The 21,732-nt window shown below is 27.0% G+C and overlaps 1 protein-coding gene across 1 annotated transcript in view; it reads right to left on the bottom strand.

Annotated features, from left to right (window-relative positions):
* The window catches only part of LOC112595919 (semaphorin-1A), a 163,030-nt gene extending 155,879 nt beyond the window's left edge, over nt 1-7,151 (bottom strand). Inside the window, exon 1 of the mRNA XM_025341315.1 lies at nt 6,920-7,151. The gene's annotated coding sequence lies outside the window, so the exon portion shown is untranslated. The remainder of the gene's footprint in view (nt 1-6,919) is intronic.
* Between the last annotated feature and the right edge of the window lie 14,581 nt (nt 7,152-21,732).

Consider the following 21,732-nt stretch of genomic DNA (forward strand, 5'->3'; position numbering starts at 1 on the left):
TTTAACCTATATGTATTATGATAATGTTTAAACGCTTGAGGGTGATGTGACAATGATAATGATACAATATATAAACACAACAAGCTCGTACAGCGTAACATTATAATATATCATGCTTTGACACGAGTCCACGTAGAAATAATGTGATGAAATAATAAAAATAATATAAAAATTAAAAATGATATGTATATGTAATATGTAAATTTTACACACGCATTGACGAGATGAAAATCATGAATTGCATAAATATTAATATATTAAAAAGACAGACAGGATTCAATGACGACTATGTATTGAGTATACGCGTCTTGCTTCACTCAGCTTATAACAAGTCTTTTGAATTATAATTATCATAACTTCACATTTTGAAAGTTATAGTAAATTATTAAATTTAAAAACGATTTTCATTTCAGTTAAGATCGCACACTCTGAGATTTCTAACATTTTTTTTCATAGTATACGTCTATTGATAACTTTTATTTGGGGATACAACTAACAAAATAAAAAAAAACTACCTCTTAAAAATAACTTCAAAATAAGTTTATCGTTATTAAATAGCCACATAACACTTTTGAAGCTACTTTATTATTTTATAAGACGTATCCACAAAAAATAAAATTGTTATAGCCATTGAAAAAATAATTTGTACTATTTCACATACAAATAATTCAAACTATATACGTGTATATATATATACGAATAGATACTTTCGATGTTGATGCAAAAAAATATCAAAGGCCACATACAATTAATATTATACTACTACGTATTATTTATTTCTGTTGTCCATGAACTAAGCACGAAAATAAAAAAAATTTTAAAAAGTACTGTACTAATGCGAGCAAAAATTAACAGAAATTGACTTTGATTTCAAGGTTTCTTTTATTACCAATCACAAAAAACAAACACTTCAACCAAAAAAGTTCGATTTGTTATTCCAAATCGCTCACCAATGCATAAAGCTAAAATAACTTGTATAAAACTATAATAACCGCTTGATTAATAAACTTAAACGGTTGAAAACTGAATAATCAACTATACTAGCTCTTAACTAAGAAACGAAAAGTAAAATTGTTCGCTCCAAAAAACAACGGAAAACCCTGCAATAATTTTGTAGTTAAAAACAATAAAAACTAAATAATCACGAACGTATGTAGAGGCGTCTCCATATACCTAAGCAAATCTTAAACAAGCACCGTGAGAATAATCAAAGTGATCAGAAAATCGCGATCTCTTATTATGCATATAATATGTGTGCACATTACTCTCAATCGCGCGAGTATTAATTTTGCTATAATGAACATAGTAAGAATAATAAGATATAAAAAATAAGTAATATAGTACCGAAAAATAATATATACCCCTCCCCCCCCCCGATAGGCGATAAATCTTTATATAATCGTAATCAATATTTTTATTTATTTTTTTTTTTTTAATCGGTTTATTACCTATTTAAAAGTTACACCATTATTACGATGGAAAATTGAACAAAAAGTTTATTAAATAAAAACAAACAATATGGTTTTTATTCTGGCCGCTCGTCATCGGCATGGACTCATTTCATAACCGATCTAAGCTATATGAATTATATTTATTTATTTTTTTTGTTTTTCAAACCGTCGTTTAACACCACAGCGTCACCGTCGTCGTGGGCGCAACGATGTTTGGGAGGCGCGGGTACGACAACGACACGTGCGGCGGCGAATAGTCACCGAAACAAACACCCAAGAACAGCGGCGGCCGGACAGAACAGCCGCCGCGGCGGTGGTACCGACGACGACGACGGCGACGGAACAGTGGCAGAGGAAACGGATGAAGAGAGCGAACGAACGAGCGAGCGAGAGACGCGGAAATGGGTGATACAGGAATTGTCGCGGCGGGTGAGGGGCGGGGTGACCGCCGCCGCCGCCCTGGCGAGTTGACCGCAATACAGGCGGAGTGGATGACGGCGCGCGCCCGAGAGGATCAATAGCCCGCACTGAGCGCATGCGTCATTCGGTCGGACACGTGCTGCCGACATGACCACCCGCCCCGCTCGTCCCACCCGCACGCCCGACACGGTTAGGGCGCGGCGACGAATACGCATTAAAGCCCATAAATCGGTATACGGCGCATAGCGATTTAAACGACGTATTGTAATCGGTTTTAATTTGTATAATAATAATAATAATAATAATATTATAACGTCGGACCGGGGCCAGAGCACGACCGTCGTTAAGTCGTCAGGGCGAACGCCGCGAGGCCGTGGTTTTATCGTCGCCTTTAATTCCAAACGTTATAATTATTGTTTCGTAATAATATTTTACGAATATTAAACGACATCCGAATCGAAAAAAAAAACCGTGGCCAAGGGATAACAATGTCATGCAGAAAGTAAAACCTACCCCACTCGCGCTAACCCAACCCGTTCGCGCCACCAATCGCGTCGTCGCCGTCGTCGTCGTCGTCGTCATCCTTTGTTTTCCGCACCACCCGACGGACGCTGTTTTTACGCGCGTACACACATGTAACCGCGCTCTTTGTATGCGCGTCTGATGGATAAAAAAAAAAAAAGAAAGAAATTAACAGCATTAACAATAAGCATTATTGTTTTAACCGTTTTGAATTTAACGAAAAATATCATGGTAAAAATTACTCCGGAAACGTGTACAATGGAAATCATTAAATTATTTAGTCGAATACCCGAACAAAAACCATTTTTTGTAAACTTTTAAACTTACGCATATTTTTTAATCGAATAAAACCTCCATAGACGTCGTAACGAAAATATAACATACTTATTGAAACATGACTAAACTTCAGATAAATAATTAAACGAATGCCAAAAAACTACGAGTTATTGTTCATTATTATTTATGTTTTTATGAATAATTAAATTATTTGAAAATTATTTTTTTCTCTCGGTGCTAATATAAGGAATATTTTATCCTACTACAACAACTGCCGATAACTTTCTTGTTCACTTCATTATACTTTGATTTAGGAGCGTATATACTATATATACATACAATCCATAGAAAATATAATTTCATGATTAAAATATATACAAAATATAAATAAATTATATATTTTTTAGGATCTCCCGAAGTTTGACTTGAATACTGGATAATGAAATCAATATTACTCTAGTACTTTACTACTTTAAAAATCAAATTGCTAAATATTTATGGGCTATACAGCCCTTTAAGTAGATAATATCATCGAATACAAATTAAACAATGATAAAATATATGATTTATATCAACTAAAAATAATATGTACAATGATATACGAAGTATACATACCTAAATAATTTACAAAAATCGTAAATTCAATTTCATAATATATACATATTTGTATCATTTATTTACTCTTATTTTTTAACTGAATACATAATACAATTCACTAAATTAAAATATTAATGTGTTAGGAAAACTACATATTACAACGTTACAACATTCTTTTATAATGTCCAGACTTTAGACTTTTACTAGATGGTTGGGTAATAAAGTATAAAGTTTCTACAGGCTCCATCACTTAAAAGTTTAAAAAACCGTGAATCAACCTACATTACAAAAAAAAATAAATACCATATAGGCCCTTCATGCTATGTTCCTACTCAAGTAATACGAACTCTAATCTGATTACAATAACCGTATACCAATTGTATGTTAACGAATAACGTCCCTGAAGGGCTTTAAATTGTGGCAAAGCGTATAAACGGGTAATCATATAAAAACGTATTACACACGACTAGACGAGACAAAAACGACAAGATAATAACAATTGTGCTTATTGATAATATGAAATAATAATAATGATATTATTATTTAGCAGTTATGTGAAAATATTCAGACTACGCTGATAATATTAATTTCCTAATAAATAAAAAAAAATTAACATTATTTACCATTTACTAACTGTATTAAACTCGAATTTCGTGTGTTATTAATTATTATATTAAATAAAACACAACTTTTGAGTCCTACAGTCAATAAAAAAAAATGGAATAAAATATTTGAACCAAAAATAATGTACTTAATTACTTTCATAAGCATTATAAATTTATACCATTTATAGATTAATCAAATTTTTTTTAATATTTATATCACATAATAATATATATATTTATAAAAATTGATGACGAAAAATTCAATGATTGCATAATTGAACATTGTACATTTGTACCTTTCGGATTATATAAATAAACTAGACAAATAATATTATAATTTATATTATACTGTAATTGATATGAATCGCCTGGTCATTTTAAAACTTTTGAAATTCATCTGATTGTAAATATAACATAGTATTGATTTCTGAGTAATATAATACGTAGTTTGTATGAACAACAATATTAATAATGATTATCAATCATTATTTATAGTCTCTATATCATAAAATATTACATGTTTGAAGTTATAATTATATTAAAAGTGCATAAATATAAATTTAAAATATATATTAGGTATTTTAATCTGTAAACACTAAAAAATACTAATATTCAAATAGATTACAAAACAAAATAGCAACAAATAAAAAATTGAAATATCCGAAAAGTATTTACTTAAGCACTTACTCGTACAGATAACTATAAACCAAAAATAAATATTAAACCAACAAAAACAATAATTTCTAACGTAATCAATGAACTTTAGAAGCCAGACATTAAACAAATTATATTTAAACTTGATACATTTTTTTATGGATCGTAATGTCAGAAACATTCTAACATTTTTATAACATGATGTCATAATGTTACATTATCGGAATATGTAGAGGTATCTCACCCTTATAGTATTAAAACAGTCTTTTAAACCGGTTTTTAAAAACCTCTTCACCGACTATATTATTATATTTCAGTATTACAGAATATTATTTATAAATCTATCACGTAATTATTAAACTCGAAACTATAATTTGTAAAAAAAATTATTTGAATATTTTATTGAAAATAGCAAGGTACCTAATTCAGTCTTCGTTTTAATAAAATAAATAATAACCAAATATTACTTCCTAATTTTCCAGTCCCTTTTGATGCACTAGATGGAAGTTGCACACCAACAATGTTTATAAATTTGATTATTTATTCATAGAGTTCACAAGTAAAACCCTTTGTAGACAGCAAACTTTGAATAAATTACCTACACAACGGAAGGAAAATACACAGGTGTCTCTGTAGAATACATCCAGATATCCACTTTCCGCGCCGGATAAAGATACGTTGTCATTCTAAATAAAAATTTCAATGCATTATTGATACAATGTATGCATTATCATAATGCTTCAGAATGAATATATTTTGTGCAAAGGATATTATACAATCAAATGTTATACCCTTTACCATGTAAAATACGAAAATTGTTTCAATATTAATTCATACAGAAAACCCGTAGAGACCTCGAAACACAATGTATAGGCAGGCCAAGTACGTGGTTACCAATCGAACATCCATAGTAAAATATCTACATTGAAAATAAAACAAAATTATCCCGTTACCGATAACTGGATAACTGGAGTAATTATTCTCAATTCGTTTTGGTAGTTTAGCCGCAGTTACTGCCTATATTTAATTGTGTGTATATATATATATACAATATTTATATACCAGTGAGAAATAATGTGAAATACATAAATAAGTGTAACAATGTTGTTTTTTGGTTTAGATAAAAAATTATTCATACCTACGACATAACAATTCAAATTTTAAGTGGATCCTAAATTTTTTGTTTTACCTTAAGTTTTAAAACTGTTCAGAATGCCGCTGGTATACAGCATGAAAGTAAATACCTACATTCCCAATACAATAATAATTATAACACCAATGTTATTATTATGATAAACCCTCTCGGCGGTTGATGATACAAAAACAGCACTCGGACCGAACTTGGCGCGTGTCGAATATGATATCGCAAACACGTTATGATGCAATGTTATTGGGACAATAAATGCCAGTTGGATAACCAGACAAACACAAACGATGATAATTTCATACGATCAAATATCTACGTGAACGGACTGGACGTCAGCTTTTTTTCTCGAGCTCCAAAACGACGTCGTTTGCATGTCCATCGACAGCCAGCCACGCCGAAGATCGTAACAATAATACTATGTAGGTAACGACCGTCGTGACTAAACGTCCACAGCGACTACGGAGACAATAACAGTTAGTGCAGAGGACACGTAGCTTTGAAAAAGCACAAAACATACGAGCACTTAGAAAATTCTAAAATGTGCACTAAAATGTTTTTTTTATTCCTACCGGCTTGTTTAATAAACATTAAAAATTGACGAAGTCTAAAATAACGACCACGGTAATTGAGTGACGGACAACATCTAAGTCGGTACTCCAGTGCATTTAAACGCTATCGACCCGCCACACCGTCACAACGGTAGTGCGTGGAGGCTTTCAAATAATCGAATGATAAGAGAACTGAAAAACGTTTTTTAAAAACGTAATTCAAACGACAATAATCGCCAGACAAAAAAAAAAATGTACCTCGAAGAACGAAAAATAATCTAAATAACACTATTCGGAAAGTAAAAATAAACCTAAATGTGCAGCATAAAACTACAGATTTGGCTATGCCGCGACATTAAACAAATTTGTAACTGTGTAGTTTCCAGTTGGGCTCTTTTTACGATTGCGCAAAACAGCATATTATTTAATATTACTAAGCACACGGTCGAGATTCACTACCCTGTTGCCCTGATGATAATTAATTTTAACGTTGTTAACATAATATTGTGTTGTCGCGCAATGAGACGACGACACTACAAGTCCACATCGTCACTTAACAGTTAACACTCAAATCGGCGATGATAATATTATTATTAATATTATTATTATCACGATAACAAATTGACAAAACCCATCGGAGGTCCTCGCGCGTTCGGTACATCGGCTGGTCATGGTATACAACTTAACTGCTACACTCACCATAACGTTATTTTTGTTATTGTTATGATTATCGCTGCCGTTGATACCGTTAATCAGTCAGTGGGTCCGGACAGTCGGCACAAGCGGTACGACGGATGGACGGACGGACGGACGGTACACGGGACGAACAACGCAAACGACTGGAGCAGCAGCAGCTGGCGGAGGCGACCGCGACCGACGACCGTAGACACAGTAACTCGTCAAAACACGCCGGCCGTTTATTTACATCATCTGTTCCGTTCTGTATCCATCATTGGCACAACATTATTGATTAGCGGCACAGCCGACCGCCCAGTGCCGGCCGGTGCACGGTATTTTCCGCGCACCCGAATAACCGTGCACGACGTCACGCACGCTTCGCGTGCGCAATGCGTTCCTATTCAAGCCAGATGTTAGCGACGAGAAATGTGTACCAAAAGTGCAGTGCTGCAGTAGTGGTTGACTCAACCCGTGTCTGCTTATGTGTGCGAGTGGAATAAACTATTCGTTAATTATTTTACATTCAAACATTTCAAACGTTCTCAACTCTCGTCCTTTATAAAATTATGATATCAAAATAATGTACGTAAATATTTGCTTCATTTACACAAATTAACTATACCACTCCTTATCCGTCAGAGTATCAGACACTGACATCCTGCATAGTGACTAGTAAACCTTACCTTATTGGGAATGGGGAAAAAACCTTAGAATAAAACCTGACGTCCTGGCCAGTACACCAAAATATGTATAATGGCATAATGCATCATTATTATTTGATATTTCCAAATTATTGCGTGATTAAAATCATCATACTACTTTTGAAGTCTTGACGTTTACGGGGAACACGTAGCTGGTCACGCGACAAGACGAGTTCGGGGCCCACGCTCGAATAATTATTGCACGCTAAAGATAAAATCAAGAGCTTGCCGGTTGTACGACCCTTGTATACATAATTATAATATACGAGTAGTTTAGAAAACTCTTAAACGGCAGTTCAAGAAATTAACGTATTGGATTATAGAAAAGAATATGCAGATGAAAACGAAAATACGATACAACTTTACCGACCGTATTAGTAGGTACTATAGTTACCACTGTTACCAGGGCCGGATTTACACCTAAACCCGTGAAGCCTGGGCCTAGGACAGAAAATTTTATAAGAAATGGAAAAAAAAAATCATATAAATATTTTATGCGTTTATGTAACTGCAGCGTAAATTAATATTATATGATATTTAATATACATATTTAAAAAACAGAAGTAAATCCATAAATTTGATCAATAAATTCTACATTTTTTTTGGGGAGGGGAGGGGCATATTCAGAAGGGCCTCGGGAAATACCTCTTCTAAATCCAGCACTGATATAGTTACTATATAATCTAAATACGTATCTAAATGATAAAAACATGTGAAATTAAATTAATATATGCCTGAAAATATGTTATTATACGTAATATAAACATAAATGTCTGGTATACCTACATTCTGTATATATATTTTATAATAATGTTAAATTTTAACAAGCTCAAAACTATAAAGTAAATATGCCTTAAAACTTTAAAATACGTTATAGTGTCGTGATCTTTCAGATTAAAATTATTGTCTGTTCGCCTCCAGTGAAACTATAGCCAATAAAGGTCCTAAAAAAAGGATAGCTTCCCTGATCAATGTCTCAAAGTTAAGTTTATATCAGAGGTTCCCAACCTATGGGCCGTGAGCAGCAGGGCCATATTTACGCACGGACAAAATAGACATTTGTCCTGGGCCCACGTGGCCAAGGGGCCCACCGGTGAATATCACTAACTATGTATTTAATGTAATGTAATATATCATTTTGTTAAAATAAAAATTCATTTTTTATTTTGTCCTGGGCCATATATTTTGTAAATCAGGCTCTGGTGAGCAGCATGGTACTGGGCCGCGAGCCATAGGTATAATATTAAACATTATATATATTTGAAATAATATTATTATATATTTTTGTTATATTTTTGATCATAATAATATTTAATCAATTTTAACTATAGTGTACAATAAGTGTACAAGTAACAAGTTTTAATCCAAATATTGACTTTCTCGTGAAGAATAAGCAATGTCATAAATCACATTAAATTGTTTATCTTGTGATAAAGTTGAATTAAGTTTTTTTTTAATAAACAATTGTTTTTTTTTAAATTTTTTATTCCTAATAACTATTTATAAATATATATATATAATATATGACATATTATAATTTTATGAAAACGTATATACTATATAGGTATGCTATGGATGAGCCTCAAATATTTTTTTACAAAATTAATGGTCCGCGAAACTAAAAAGGTTGGGAACCGCTGGTTTATATAATTATTATCATATTTACTTATTGAAATTTTTTTTTGATATAGATAATAAATTTATTTATTATTAGTAAATATATATATACCTACTTGTAAATTTATTTAACCGATAATTTGTAATGCTAAACTAAATACAGTATATAAACAAACTATTTATTTTTATGTCCGATTGGATTTTATATCATGTGATAGGGTTTAAAAAAAATAAAATTATTAACTATAATTGGGCTTTCAATAATCAATACAAACATAATAATTAATCATTTATGTATTCATCAGCCAAAATAATTAAATTGTCTATGACTACATTTTTAGGCTATTGTAATAAAAAAATATTAAATATATAAAAACAACCAATAAAATAATTAATAATTGTATGTTTTAAAAATAAGCATAGAATTTATTATTCATTATTTGACTTTATAATATTACTATACAGAGCTGGATTAAAATTTCTAGAGCCATGTATAAATATATTCACATCAATAAACTAGAATAAGACGTCTTTATCCCTTTAACAATTAAATTGCCTTTTTAAATATTTATATTTAATAATGTCATATTTTAAATTAATTAATTTACAATTACCTACAGTTTAGAATCTACAAACGTATAAAACAATTTAAATTTAAATGTATACTTAAAAAAAAAAAAAATTTCATATTAATAAATTTTACTCTTGATAATTTAAAAAAATTGTCAAGTTTAAATTTAATATTACTTAATGAATAAATAAATGTTAATTTTTTTTTTTAATATCATTTTAATCAGAGCAAAACTTATTATTTATAGTTAGTAAATTACATTTATCAGCTATTTCTGTTACGCTCATTACTCATATACCTGTGACTTTTCATTCATTATTCATACAATATTACAATTTATTTATCAATATACCTAATCAAAATACAATTCATATGTGTTTGATTTAATAAACTCTTTCTAAAATACGTACACCTAGTACCGTAAATACAATTTAAAGGGCCTTTATATACTACTAATAATACTACTAATTTGTATATTTTTTAAAAAGTCTTTGTAGTAGTAAATAGTATAGTAGAAATAAAGTAGGTAGTTACCCACACATACAAATTATTAAACATTATGTGATTCGTCATTATATCAATCAAGTTTAACTATTAGACAAATTCTTACATTAAAGTATAATATTATAAGTGATGAAAGAGTTACGTAGAAAACTACACCTCTCCACATCGCTAATTAAAAATTTAATTGCACCTGTACTTAGAACACTAAAATACAAAATTTGCTCAAACTCATTAATAGTAATAGTATTCAAAGTTAGTTACAAAACAAACTGGTAGTTGGTACCCACCCATCCCCCACCAGTTACTAATAATCAATCAGACCCAGGTATTTTAGGTATCGTTCACACAAAAAAAAATTATAACTAGGTATTTAATTCATAATAAAATGACAATGGATGAGTAAACAGTAGGTACAGGGAACACAAGTAATAAAAAACATTTTGTTAATACATTTGATATACTCAGCTGTTTTGAAATATCTAGCAAAATAAATTAATTTGTTGTACCTACACTAAGATGACCATACGTCCCGTTTAAAATGGGATTGTCTCTTTTTTGATCATCATGTCCCGTTGTTCCAATAAATTCCGAACGAGACGCTTTTTTTCCCATTTTTTAAAAGATGGTATCCTTTTAATTCCGCTATTTCCATATTATTAAATAATGTTTGTAAAAAAAAAATATAAAACAATTTTAAAAAGAGAAATATATAATAATTATTAATTTATTATTTTAATAAATTGTAATTTAAATGTAATTGGAAAAAATAAAAAATTATCATATTAATAAAAAAATGCTTGTCCCGTTTTTTGTTTTTATAAAAATGATAACCCTAACCTGCACTATACTGAGTGTAGAACACTCTAGTACAGAGGTTCCCAAACTTTTTATGACACGATCCATTTTGGAAATTACTTAAATTTTGGTGACTCATCTGATGACCTTTCTTTTTTTGCTTTTTCAATTTTAATACCATATTATGTATAAAAAAAATGTATTATTTAAAAATATAACGCGACCTGTGACCCACTAAAAATTCCCATCGTTTGGGAACCTCTGCTCTAGAGGAAGGTGTATCTTGCAGTATTCGCCAAATTGTCAATGAGTCAATTACCTATAGGCAATGCGTTTTAACATTATAAACAAATTAATATTAAATAGTGATAGATCTACATAATATGTTTATACCTACGTATATCATAATATTACTAACTACGCGTTGCTACCAATTATCTAAGTATTTACAGCAGGCTGTATTATTAAATACCTATTTCATTTTATTATAGATTATCATTAGTCATTTCACTCAAAATATTAAGCCATAAACTTTATTTCAAAATTTCTATTATTTAATTCTGAAATTTATTAAAATTTTAGTCAATATATTGAGTGATTCTTTTATCGAAAAACACTCATTTCAAAATCTATTAACACTGTTGGAAATAATTTTTATACATAATTTCCAGTCAAAATAAAAAAAAAAATTAAAAAAAAATATATGTTTTTTTATACATACAAATATAAATTCGGACGAGTAGTTAAAAGTATTTAAAGTTTAGTTAAGCTGAGTAGTAAACCAACATTTTTGAAGATACCCGTATCACACCACCCCATTCATATAAACTTTAAATACTTATAACCAGGGTTGCAATTTTATAGCACTTAAAATTAAATAAATATGCATTATAATATAACCTTAAATATTACTAAATACATGCTAATAATATGCAAAAAAAACTTAAAATGTTTTTTTTTTTTTTTGGCATTTTAAATGATTTTTAAAATTTTTGTAACAAACACGTTCAACCGAAAACCACTATAGTATAATACGAATTACGAGTACACAGGTCGACTGCATTAAATATTAATACGATATACAATGCTTTCAACAATCGTTTAACAATATTCGCAGCCAAAATTAGAAGCCCCATTAAAATCAGAGGATAACAAAAGCTTAAAATTAGAACCAAATAATACGAAATAATGAACGCTGATACTCGCGTCGCGTCAGCGCATCCGTCTAGTCGACTTTACATTATATACTTATTTAGGTACTTATAAATTAGAAAATTAGAAAAAAAACTAAAACGCGTTTATTGAACTATAATTTCTTAAAACATAACCTACCTATTTGATTGAAACACAGGTAAAAATAAAAAAGAATTCAAAAACTTCAGAAATAACACTAAGATCTAAAAAACCCTAAAATATGCAAAAAAAATTCCCAGTTTTATCTTTATGAGATATACCACATATTTTAAGCTTACTCTACGATATCTTAATCATTTTATAAAAAACATACAAATACTATAAAATCCCAACCCTGCTTATTAATCATATTCACTACTTGTCCGAATTTTGATTTCTATGAAAATATCAAGATATTCTACTCCAGAATATAAAATTACAAATGTATATTTTCATTTAAAAAAGTAAAACTTAAAAATAATCTAACACTAAAAATATAATTTAAAAAAATGTTTTCAAAAACATAAATATATTTTGAAACAATGAGTGTTGTTTAAAAAAATAATTATACCTAGGTTATACCTTAGCATATACCTAGGTATGGCAATAGCTCTTAAGTAGGGTCCGTTTTTTATATTTGAATTGACTACAACTCAAGGGTCTATAATTCATTTTTTATTCATTACTCTTAATTAATATGCTAAATATGCTTTCTCAAAATAGCAAAATAGGAAGTACTCATCATTTATTTTAAGATCATTCCACTAAAGATACTATGTCATAATATACATCGCTATTATAACTGCTATTATTCAACGTCCATTATTATCAAAGCCATCTCTCTTCACGCCCCTTTTATTCAAACTTCTCTGAAAGATGCCTTTCTTAGTACCTATATAATATTAGTACAACAAGTTATAGTGAAGTCCCAGGTGAGACATTCTTGTTAGCTGTCTTAATTACTAACTTGTATTTAAGATGAAGTTTTAGAAATAATAAATATAAAATACTGTATGTTGTTTAAAACTATAAAACTTACAGTAGTCAACAGAAATCCTCTAATTACCAATCTAACGTCTAAAACAATATACGAGTATACCTATTTACACTAACCCCACTGGTGATTAAAATGATGATGTAACAATGGTTTTTATAATTATTTTTTTTAGTTCAATACGTAAAAAATTTTTAAAAATAAGTTTTAATCATTTCAATATTAACTAGGTAGTTTTCAATAAAACTCTACTTATAATAATGTAAATTGTCTAATTCCTATAATAAGTACCTATTGAACAATATACGTAATTAAACGAATCATACAATCACATCTAATGGTGGATATGAAATTTTTAAATTCAAAACTTATTTCTTCACCTGGATTTCGAATGAAATATGGTTTTTTGAAGAAAAAACGGTTTTTTGGGACCTTTGGTTGTAAAGTTTTTGAAAATCATGTAATTGATTACATAAAAATGTAGAGCAACACTACCCTAAACATTTTAGCTTGTTTTAAACAAATTTACAAACACTTTACACTCTAAAATAGAGGTAATAGTAGATTTTTAACAAAAAAAAAAAAATCAACACGTGACTGTGGGCCGTTAAATAAAAAAAATTGCATATTTTTACTTTTTTTCATACTCATAGTTTTCTGAAATTACATCTAATAATGAATATGAAGATTCGAAATTCAAAAGTTATTCCTTCACCTAAATATCGCATGAAATGTGGTTTTTAGAAAAAAACGGTTTTTGAGGCCTTTTGTTGTAAAGTTTTCGAAAATTATATAATTTATTACATGAAAAAGTAGAACGATAGACCATACAACATTAGAACAAACTCAACATGTAGATGTTATTATCGTTTTATCATTTTCGATTACGACTTACATTTCATAGAATATAAGAGTACCTACTATATAAGCTATTATAGTGAGGGAACTTGTTTTTTTTTTTTTTTTACAACACTCAAACGATATATAACTTCTTTTCTAGTTTAAGTAGTCGTTGGAAAATTTTAGAAAAATTTCTTGATAAATGTTTAGATTTGTTAACAATAATAATCTATATAAAATGAAATGGCCTTTAAGATGTCACGTTTGAAAATCGTTTAATAAAAGATACAAAGAAATAGGTACTAAAGTGTTAGAAGAAATATATTTAGATAAAAACCAGCTATATGCCATATGTCATGAAACTCGTTCAATTTATAAAATAAATAAATAGTTTAGAATTTTCATTTCTATTATCAGTATTATCTATATAGAATCCAATTTTAAAACATTTTGATGCTACTTCTAAAACATTTCAATTAGAAAATATTGATTCATCTATAGTTATATTATCTCTTTATCCATCATTAAAAGATTACACTAAAATATAAAAAATTAATTTCATATATTTTTAGAAGAAGCAAAAATTCAATGTGGTAATAACTCATTTTTATCTCTAACATTTAGAACCAAAAAACAATTACATAACATAATTATAATTTGATCCCAGATGAAATTAATTTCATTGGGATTGAAAAAATGAAAACTAAAACTTTTTTATTGATTACTAGCACTATTAATTTTCCATTAAATAAATGGAAATGTATATTTAAATCAATAATAGATTTGAATTTATATTAAACTTAGAAAATAAGATCTTGAACAATATTCAATTAAAAGGTAAAAATCTTGTTGAATTATATAATTTAGATTTAAAAACAGATTTTAAAGAAAAATTAAAACTTTTTAAAAACATTTTAAAAGATTTTCCAATTGATGGAATATAATCATTTGCTTCATTACATAAATTAATTATTACATCGTCTTTAAAAACGTCGTTTCCAAATATAGAAATAATGTTAAAAATGATTTGTACTCTACCTTCTTCAAATGCATTTGATGAAAGATCGTTTTCTGTTTTGAAACAAGTAAAAAATTATTTAAGATCATCTTTAATCCATTAAAAAAATATGCAATTTGTTGATATTATGTATTGAATTTGATTTGGTTAAAGATATAAAGTGGAAAGAACTAATATATAAATGTATTACAACGAAATCCAGAAAAAAGATATTTGAAAAGGTACCTACAGAATAATTTAATTTTTTTCAATTTTAAATCATAAACGACTTTGACAATAATATTGTAAATCTATTAGGTGTAATAATTATTTAACTTATTAATGTTTACATGTAATATATTTTCAATTTGAGTTAAATCGCTTTTTAAAAATTATTTTTTTAGGTGTATTTGTCGATGCATGAATAAGTTAAACTACTAAAATAATGAACTATAGGTACTTACGTATGAAGAATATTGTACATTTTCAATCTTTGATATAAAAATGAAATATTTTATTACAGAATATTTATAAATTGTAATTTTTATGATTTTGTAAATATTTGAACTTTACTAGCATAATACACGTATTAAAAAAGTGTAGGTACATATTATAATATGTATTTTTAATAACTTTATACAGATATAAGAACAACTTTTCTAGTTTTATAGATTCTTAAATTAAATTTTCTAGAATGTTAACTCATTAATTATTTTTAATTAACATTTATGGAAAAAAAATTTTTAAATAATCGAAAATTGCTTATAACTATAAATAGCTTGAAAATTCAAAACATTTTTAAAATTATATCATGTATAGAAAATGATAATATAAACATTTGGTAAATGTTTTAAGTATTTACAGATATTCGTTTTTTAAATTAAAACAAGAAACAAAAATTTTTTGAGAAGTAATAGTTATTATACTGGTAATATCTAATATAGTTAAAATTTTAACTTCAAACAGCCATAAAAAAAATTAATTTGACCTTTCAGTAGATATATTTTTTTTTACTAATATAAATTGAAAAACGTATAACAGACCTTGTATATTATTTTTAAATGTTAGTTATGAACAGAAATTTTTTTATGAATTTTTAATTACAAAATAATTTTTAATCTTTGAGATTTCGACAAATGTTGTTTCAACTCTAAATACTTATGAAAAATATTATGATTATTAATGTTTAATATTCTTTAAATAGGATATGAAACTCTTTTAGAAATTTTGTAATAAATTGTCAAGCACTTTTGTCAATTCATTCATTTTTTATCATCAGTACCTAATAAGTTATAACAAAAAAGTAAAAATTTCAATGTCTATAAATAACTCAAAAAATGTCAAAAAATTTTTTACCATAAATAAAAATATAACTACATAAAGAAAACTGATTTATGGTAGAAATTTCTATTTTTCCTTATTTTTTTTTTTCTTAATTAATAGAAGGAACTATGAATCTTTTTACTTTTGACCCTCCAAAATATCAACAAGATCCAATTTGCTACCAGATGCCATTTCCAAAAATATATATGCATTTATCCATTATTATAAAAAAAATATAATTTTAAATAAATGAAAATATTTTGTACAACTTTTATAATAAGCTATGATTTGGTCAATCTATTAACAAAAGTATTTGACAATTTTCTTTTTTATCAATTAACCATAATTTGCAACATATTTTTTTTATTTAATGAAGTAGAGTAATAATTTAGTGAATCTCTGTATGTAAAATTTATCAAACAAGTATCCGTCGTCTTTTTTTTTAGTATTCTATATTTTTTAAATATTATAAAATTACATAACTGTTACCCTAAAATGTTTTCTGAACATCTTAGAAATATATTTTAATTATTTTTTAAAACCATAATTTTCATACTAAAGATAAATAGATAGGTATCAGGTGATATTGTAAATGAAGTATTTTTTTACAGAAAATATATGCTGTACCTAGATAATTTGACCAGAAATCATAACGTTGTACTCGTATGTTTGAATAATCATTAATTAATTAATTAATTTATTAATTCTAAAAACGCCTCATTTACGTATACACAGATATATTTAATACATAGATAATAATGTATTACATATTATGTACTCAGTCATAATTATTTATTATATTATTGCGTATTCATATTAATTATATATCAATATATCATATGTATAATTCAATAAATATAGGTATAAATATGTTTAATATATATTAATCATATCGTGTTTTTTCACTTGCATCTAGGAATAAAAATACATCATTTTTATGAAAAGCCAAATAAGCTTAGACTACATAGTTTCAATCGCTTGACTAAATTAAAAATTAGAATATTCATAACAAATAGAGCAGAATTTCTGGATAACAAAATGACCCGGGAAAGATTTATCTGCCTCGTATAAATACACCTAGGTATGTACAGTTTTTTTTCATTTTAAGCCAACACGAGGGAGTGAGCCACTGTATCTCAGGTAACTAAAGTCTAAGGAATACACTTTGAATGTTTTTAAACACAGGTTCAAGCATGACAAATTTTTAATTTCTAATTTGTTATTGATTCAAGTAAGTGTGTAAATAATGCTCACTAAATAATGCATAATTATACATTTATACTTCGCGCTGAAGCGTGTATTTAATCGAACATCGATTAGCAATGAGCGGACTTAAGGATAAGCACGAGAATTTTTTCTCACCCTCCTCAATATTTGTAAATTAGTCCTTATAATATAACTGCTCAAAGAAGTATACATTTTTTCTTATAGTACCCTATCAATAAACTTAATTTTTCTATGGAATATTCTTCCCTAGAGTCAGATTCAAAAGCTTAAATATGTAGAATAAAATACAATACACAATACTTAAGTTGTATACTGCTTTAGGTATGTTTAATTCAGTATATTCCATATTCACAATGTTCTATATTTGTCTTCTAATACCTCATACTAAACATTATTTTTAAAAATATACAAACATAACGCGGCTTTATAGATAGGCAATTTAGCTACACTACGGCTGTGGGTAAATACTAAATTCTTTCTATAATCAGTATAATCAATGATATCTATACAATCTAACATAATCGGTTCGAAAAAGCAGCTCAATCATTTCTTACTTCCCAATTTATACCAGCATTTCTCGAAAAAAATGACTTGTCACCCAATTTATTAAATATACGAGTATACACATAAGATATTATATTATATTACAACAATATTTAATAATAAATAGGGAATTGGTTTTCGACGTTATTTTAATACAAATTACGAATTCATATCAAATTGTTACAAATATTAGTCAATAATAATAACCAAAATTTTTAATAAAAGAAGAAACAAACATGGTTGAAGACAACTGTAGTTTAGTATTCGTATTTATGAGCTACGATAGACACTAAAATAAATACATACATTACCTCAAACCAAAACTATACGTGAAATAAAACTAACCATATTGAATAGATTTTACTTACCTATCTATGATTTTTATCCAATCTTCATTCATTATAATATGACACTTCAATATTAAAAATAAATACTTTACAATCTATAAAAAATTATTTATTATTTAATTTTAAACATTATATTATAATAAAATCGCATGTCGTTGATAGATATTTTATTGCCTATCTGAATTTAGTTAGCTGTAAGACCATCATTCAATGCCTAGTAATCATTAATCAAATGATATCCAAGGTCGAAATCTCAGCGCATGTTTTGATACGCATAAAAGTCAGTCAGTTGTTTTTTGTTTGAGTCAAAAAAAATATTTACCTATACCATATATTACACAATGTTATATTAGAAATTAATAACTTTATGAACACATAATACAAAATAAATGTTTATGCATGCATTAAAGTACAGACAATTCTGCACTAATAAAAACAATTAGCTTCAACAATTCGGTAATCAAATAAACAATTAAATACTTATCGAGAGTAACGCATAGACATGATGTATAATATTTACCGTTTTGTCTATAGTGATATTGCAATATTTATAAGACCATACTTGAGACGTAATCTCATTTCTGCAGTAATATTTTTGTTCTCTATTTATACAAATTATTATTTATAATTCATAAATAATGTTATTATAACTATATTTAACTTATATTACGTATACGTACCTATAAGAATAGTTATAATCGTTTCACGATGAGTGTTTATACAGCTCATCTTGATTTAGATACTAACACATTAAATTATGATTTGCAAAATTAGATAGAATAATATATTATACATTTAAACAGCACTTAATTGCTACCAAACACAATGTACAAATAGGTATACGATATTGTCTAAAACAACCAATACCAACTGGCAACTACCAACCTACGCATTGTAAAATAAAAATCATACTTATTATTTTATTAATTATTTCCATTATCAAGTGGTGGATTTAATGAGAGGGCACATGGGATCCAGTACTTTATGATATGTCAAAGTACCTGAAAATTCACAAATATTTTTATTTTGCTATAAATAAATAAGATATAATTGACATGTACTTAAATATCCGAAATTATAATACTTAAAAGACCAAAACTTATAAATACTAATACAAACATTATTTCAATCAACAAACTACCATTTTACATTTCCTCCACATCCCCTCCAAGGCCTAAAAACGATAGTTATAATTATAATATTTATTTTGTAATCAATTTCAGAATATATTTTTACGATTTTTAAACATTGAACAGTGACTTTTACTCCAGTATTTCAGTATTTGTTTCAACCACGATGTTAATGCAATTAATAGTGAGCCAAGTTAGCTGGCTTGTGACATTGAAGCAAGACAATTTTAACGCAAAAGATTTTATACAATAATCTAACTTCAGGCCATGCTAGTAGAAAACTGAAATCATTTGAAGTTGGATAATTGTAACTTCATATCTAACTGGCCAATCCAGATAAGCAACTGACAGATTTTCTCAAGCCGGAATGGACAATAGCAGAACACTAAATCGTTGGACAACACTGAACAGGACATACAAGATATGGACACCCCTTAATGTTAGAAATTTTAAATCAAGTATAAGAGACAATATCTCATGTAATTGCAGCACGGAAATCAAATAATCAAATATATTTCGAATAATTTCCCAAAAAAGAAATTTCCAGTGTAATAAAAAGAATAATAAAATTAACAGAACTCAAGACTAGTTAAATAATTAGGTATACTAAATCATAATTTGCTGTGCAAACATACATAAAATATATTATAGTTTAAATTCATATATATATATATATATATTTATTTTAATTGTTTACTGTATTGCTATCATGTTTTAATTTATATACTAATACAATAATGATAACTATTAGGTATATAATTTTATAATTTATACTGCTAAGCATAGACCAAACCATAGCACATAAATAAAAGTGCTAATGTTAAAAACATGTATAAATATTTTAGTTCTAAGTATCTAAAGAATATGACTAATGAAAGTAATACTATTGATTTTATACAATTGTATTCTACTAATTGTATTAACTAAACACATATTTCCACCATGGCTTAAAAATTAAGACAATTCTGTTACTATATTATATTATATCTTTGTTATGTTAGCTATCACTTAGTGTTTAACAAAAAAAAAAAAAAATGATAAAAACAATTTATTAAAAATGGGTCTTCAGTAAAAAAAATATAAAATTTTAAGTTCTATAAATTTCATATTTTTTTATACTTTATCCTTTAAATACATTTTACAAAATGTCAAAAGTAAAAGTAATAAATGTTTAACAACTTTATTTAGTTAAAAAGCTTCAAAATGTAATGTTGATGCTGATATTTTTAAAATTTATGACTATAATAATAAATTATAATCTTATAAATAATATGTATTAATGTATAAATTACAATATATGCATTTTGTTTGGTAAATACTTAAATTAATTAACATATATCAAATAATTTACTTACACTCACACTCATAATTCATAATATTCATTTAATAATTAGATATATTAGACAATATTTTTATTAAAATTATTTTAACAGAATAAAAGTCTTATGGTTAAAAACATTAAATACAACAAAAAAAAAAAAAAAAAACATTAAAATTATTTTTTCAAATTTATAAATCAGTTTAAAATGATCAATATTTTTTATGATGAATTAATGTTATAAGATTAAAAATATCCTTGAAATATACAATACATTTAGGATAAATACTTTTATCAAACAAAAAATAATACAATATAATTTATTTGAAATAAATTATCACATAGAATAATTTAATAAGTTAGATAAACATAATAACAAATAAAATAACTAGTAAGTGAATACTCAATATTAAGTATTTAATATATAGAATTCGAAAACAAAGTAGAAATACTAAATAACATTTTAAGCCAATACATGTTAAAATGGAAAAAATAAAAACAAAATTATAATTTAAAGTTTGTTTAAAAAGTTTACTAGTTACCAAAATATACTAAATACTTAAAATTTAAAATAGATTTTTAATTCTAACAATAATAAACTCTTCAAAAAAAAAAATATTTATAATAAAATAATATCTATACCACTAGTTATTATTTTATTAGTATAATATTAAAATTCTATCATTTAAATGTTAATCAGGGAAAACAAATTTAAATACATACCCTGACTGGTACATTAAATTGTATGAAGAAA

Source organism: Melanaphis sacchari, unplaced genomic scaffold, assembly GCF_002803265.2.
Source record: "Melanaphis sacchari strain LSU unplaced genomic scaffold, SCAv2.0 Contig2_pilon_pilon, whole genome shotgun sequence".
Lineage (NCBI taxonomy): Eukaryota > Metazoa > Arthropoda > Insecta > Hemiptera > Aphididae > Melanaphis > Melanaphis sacchari.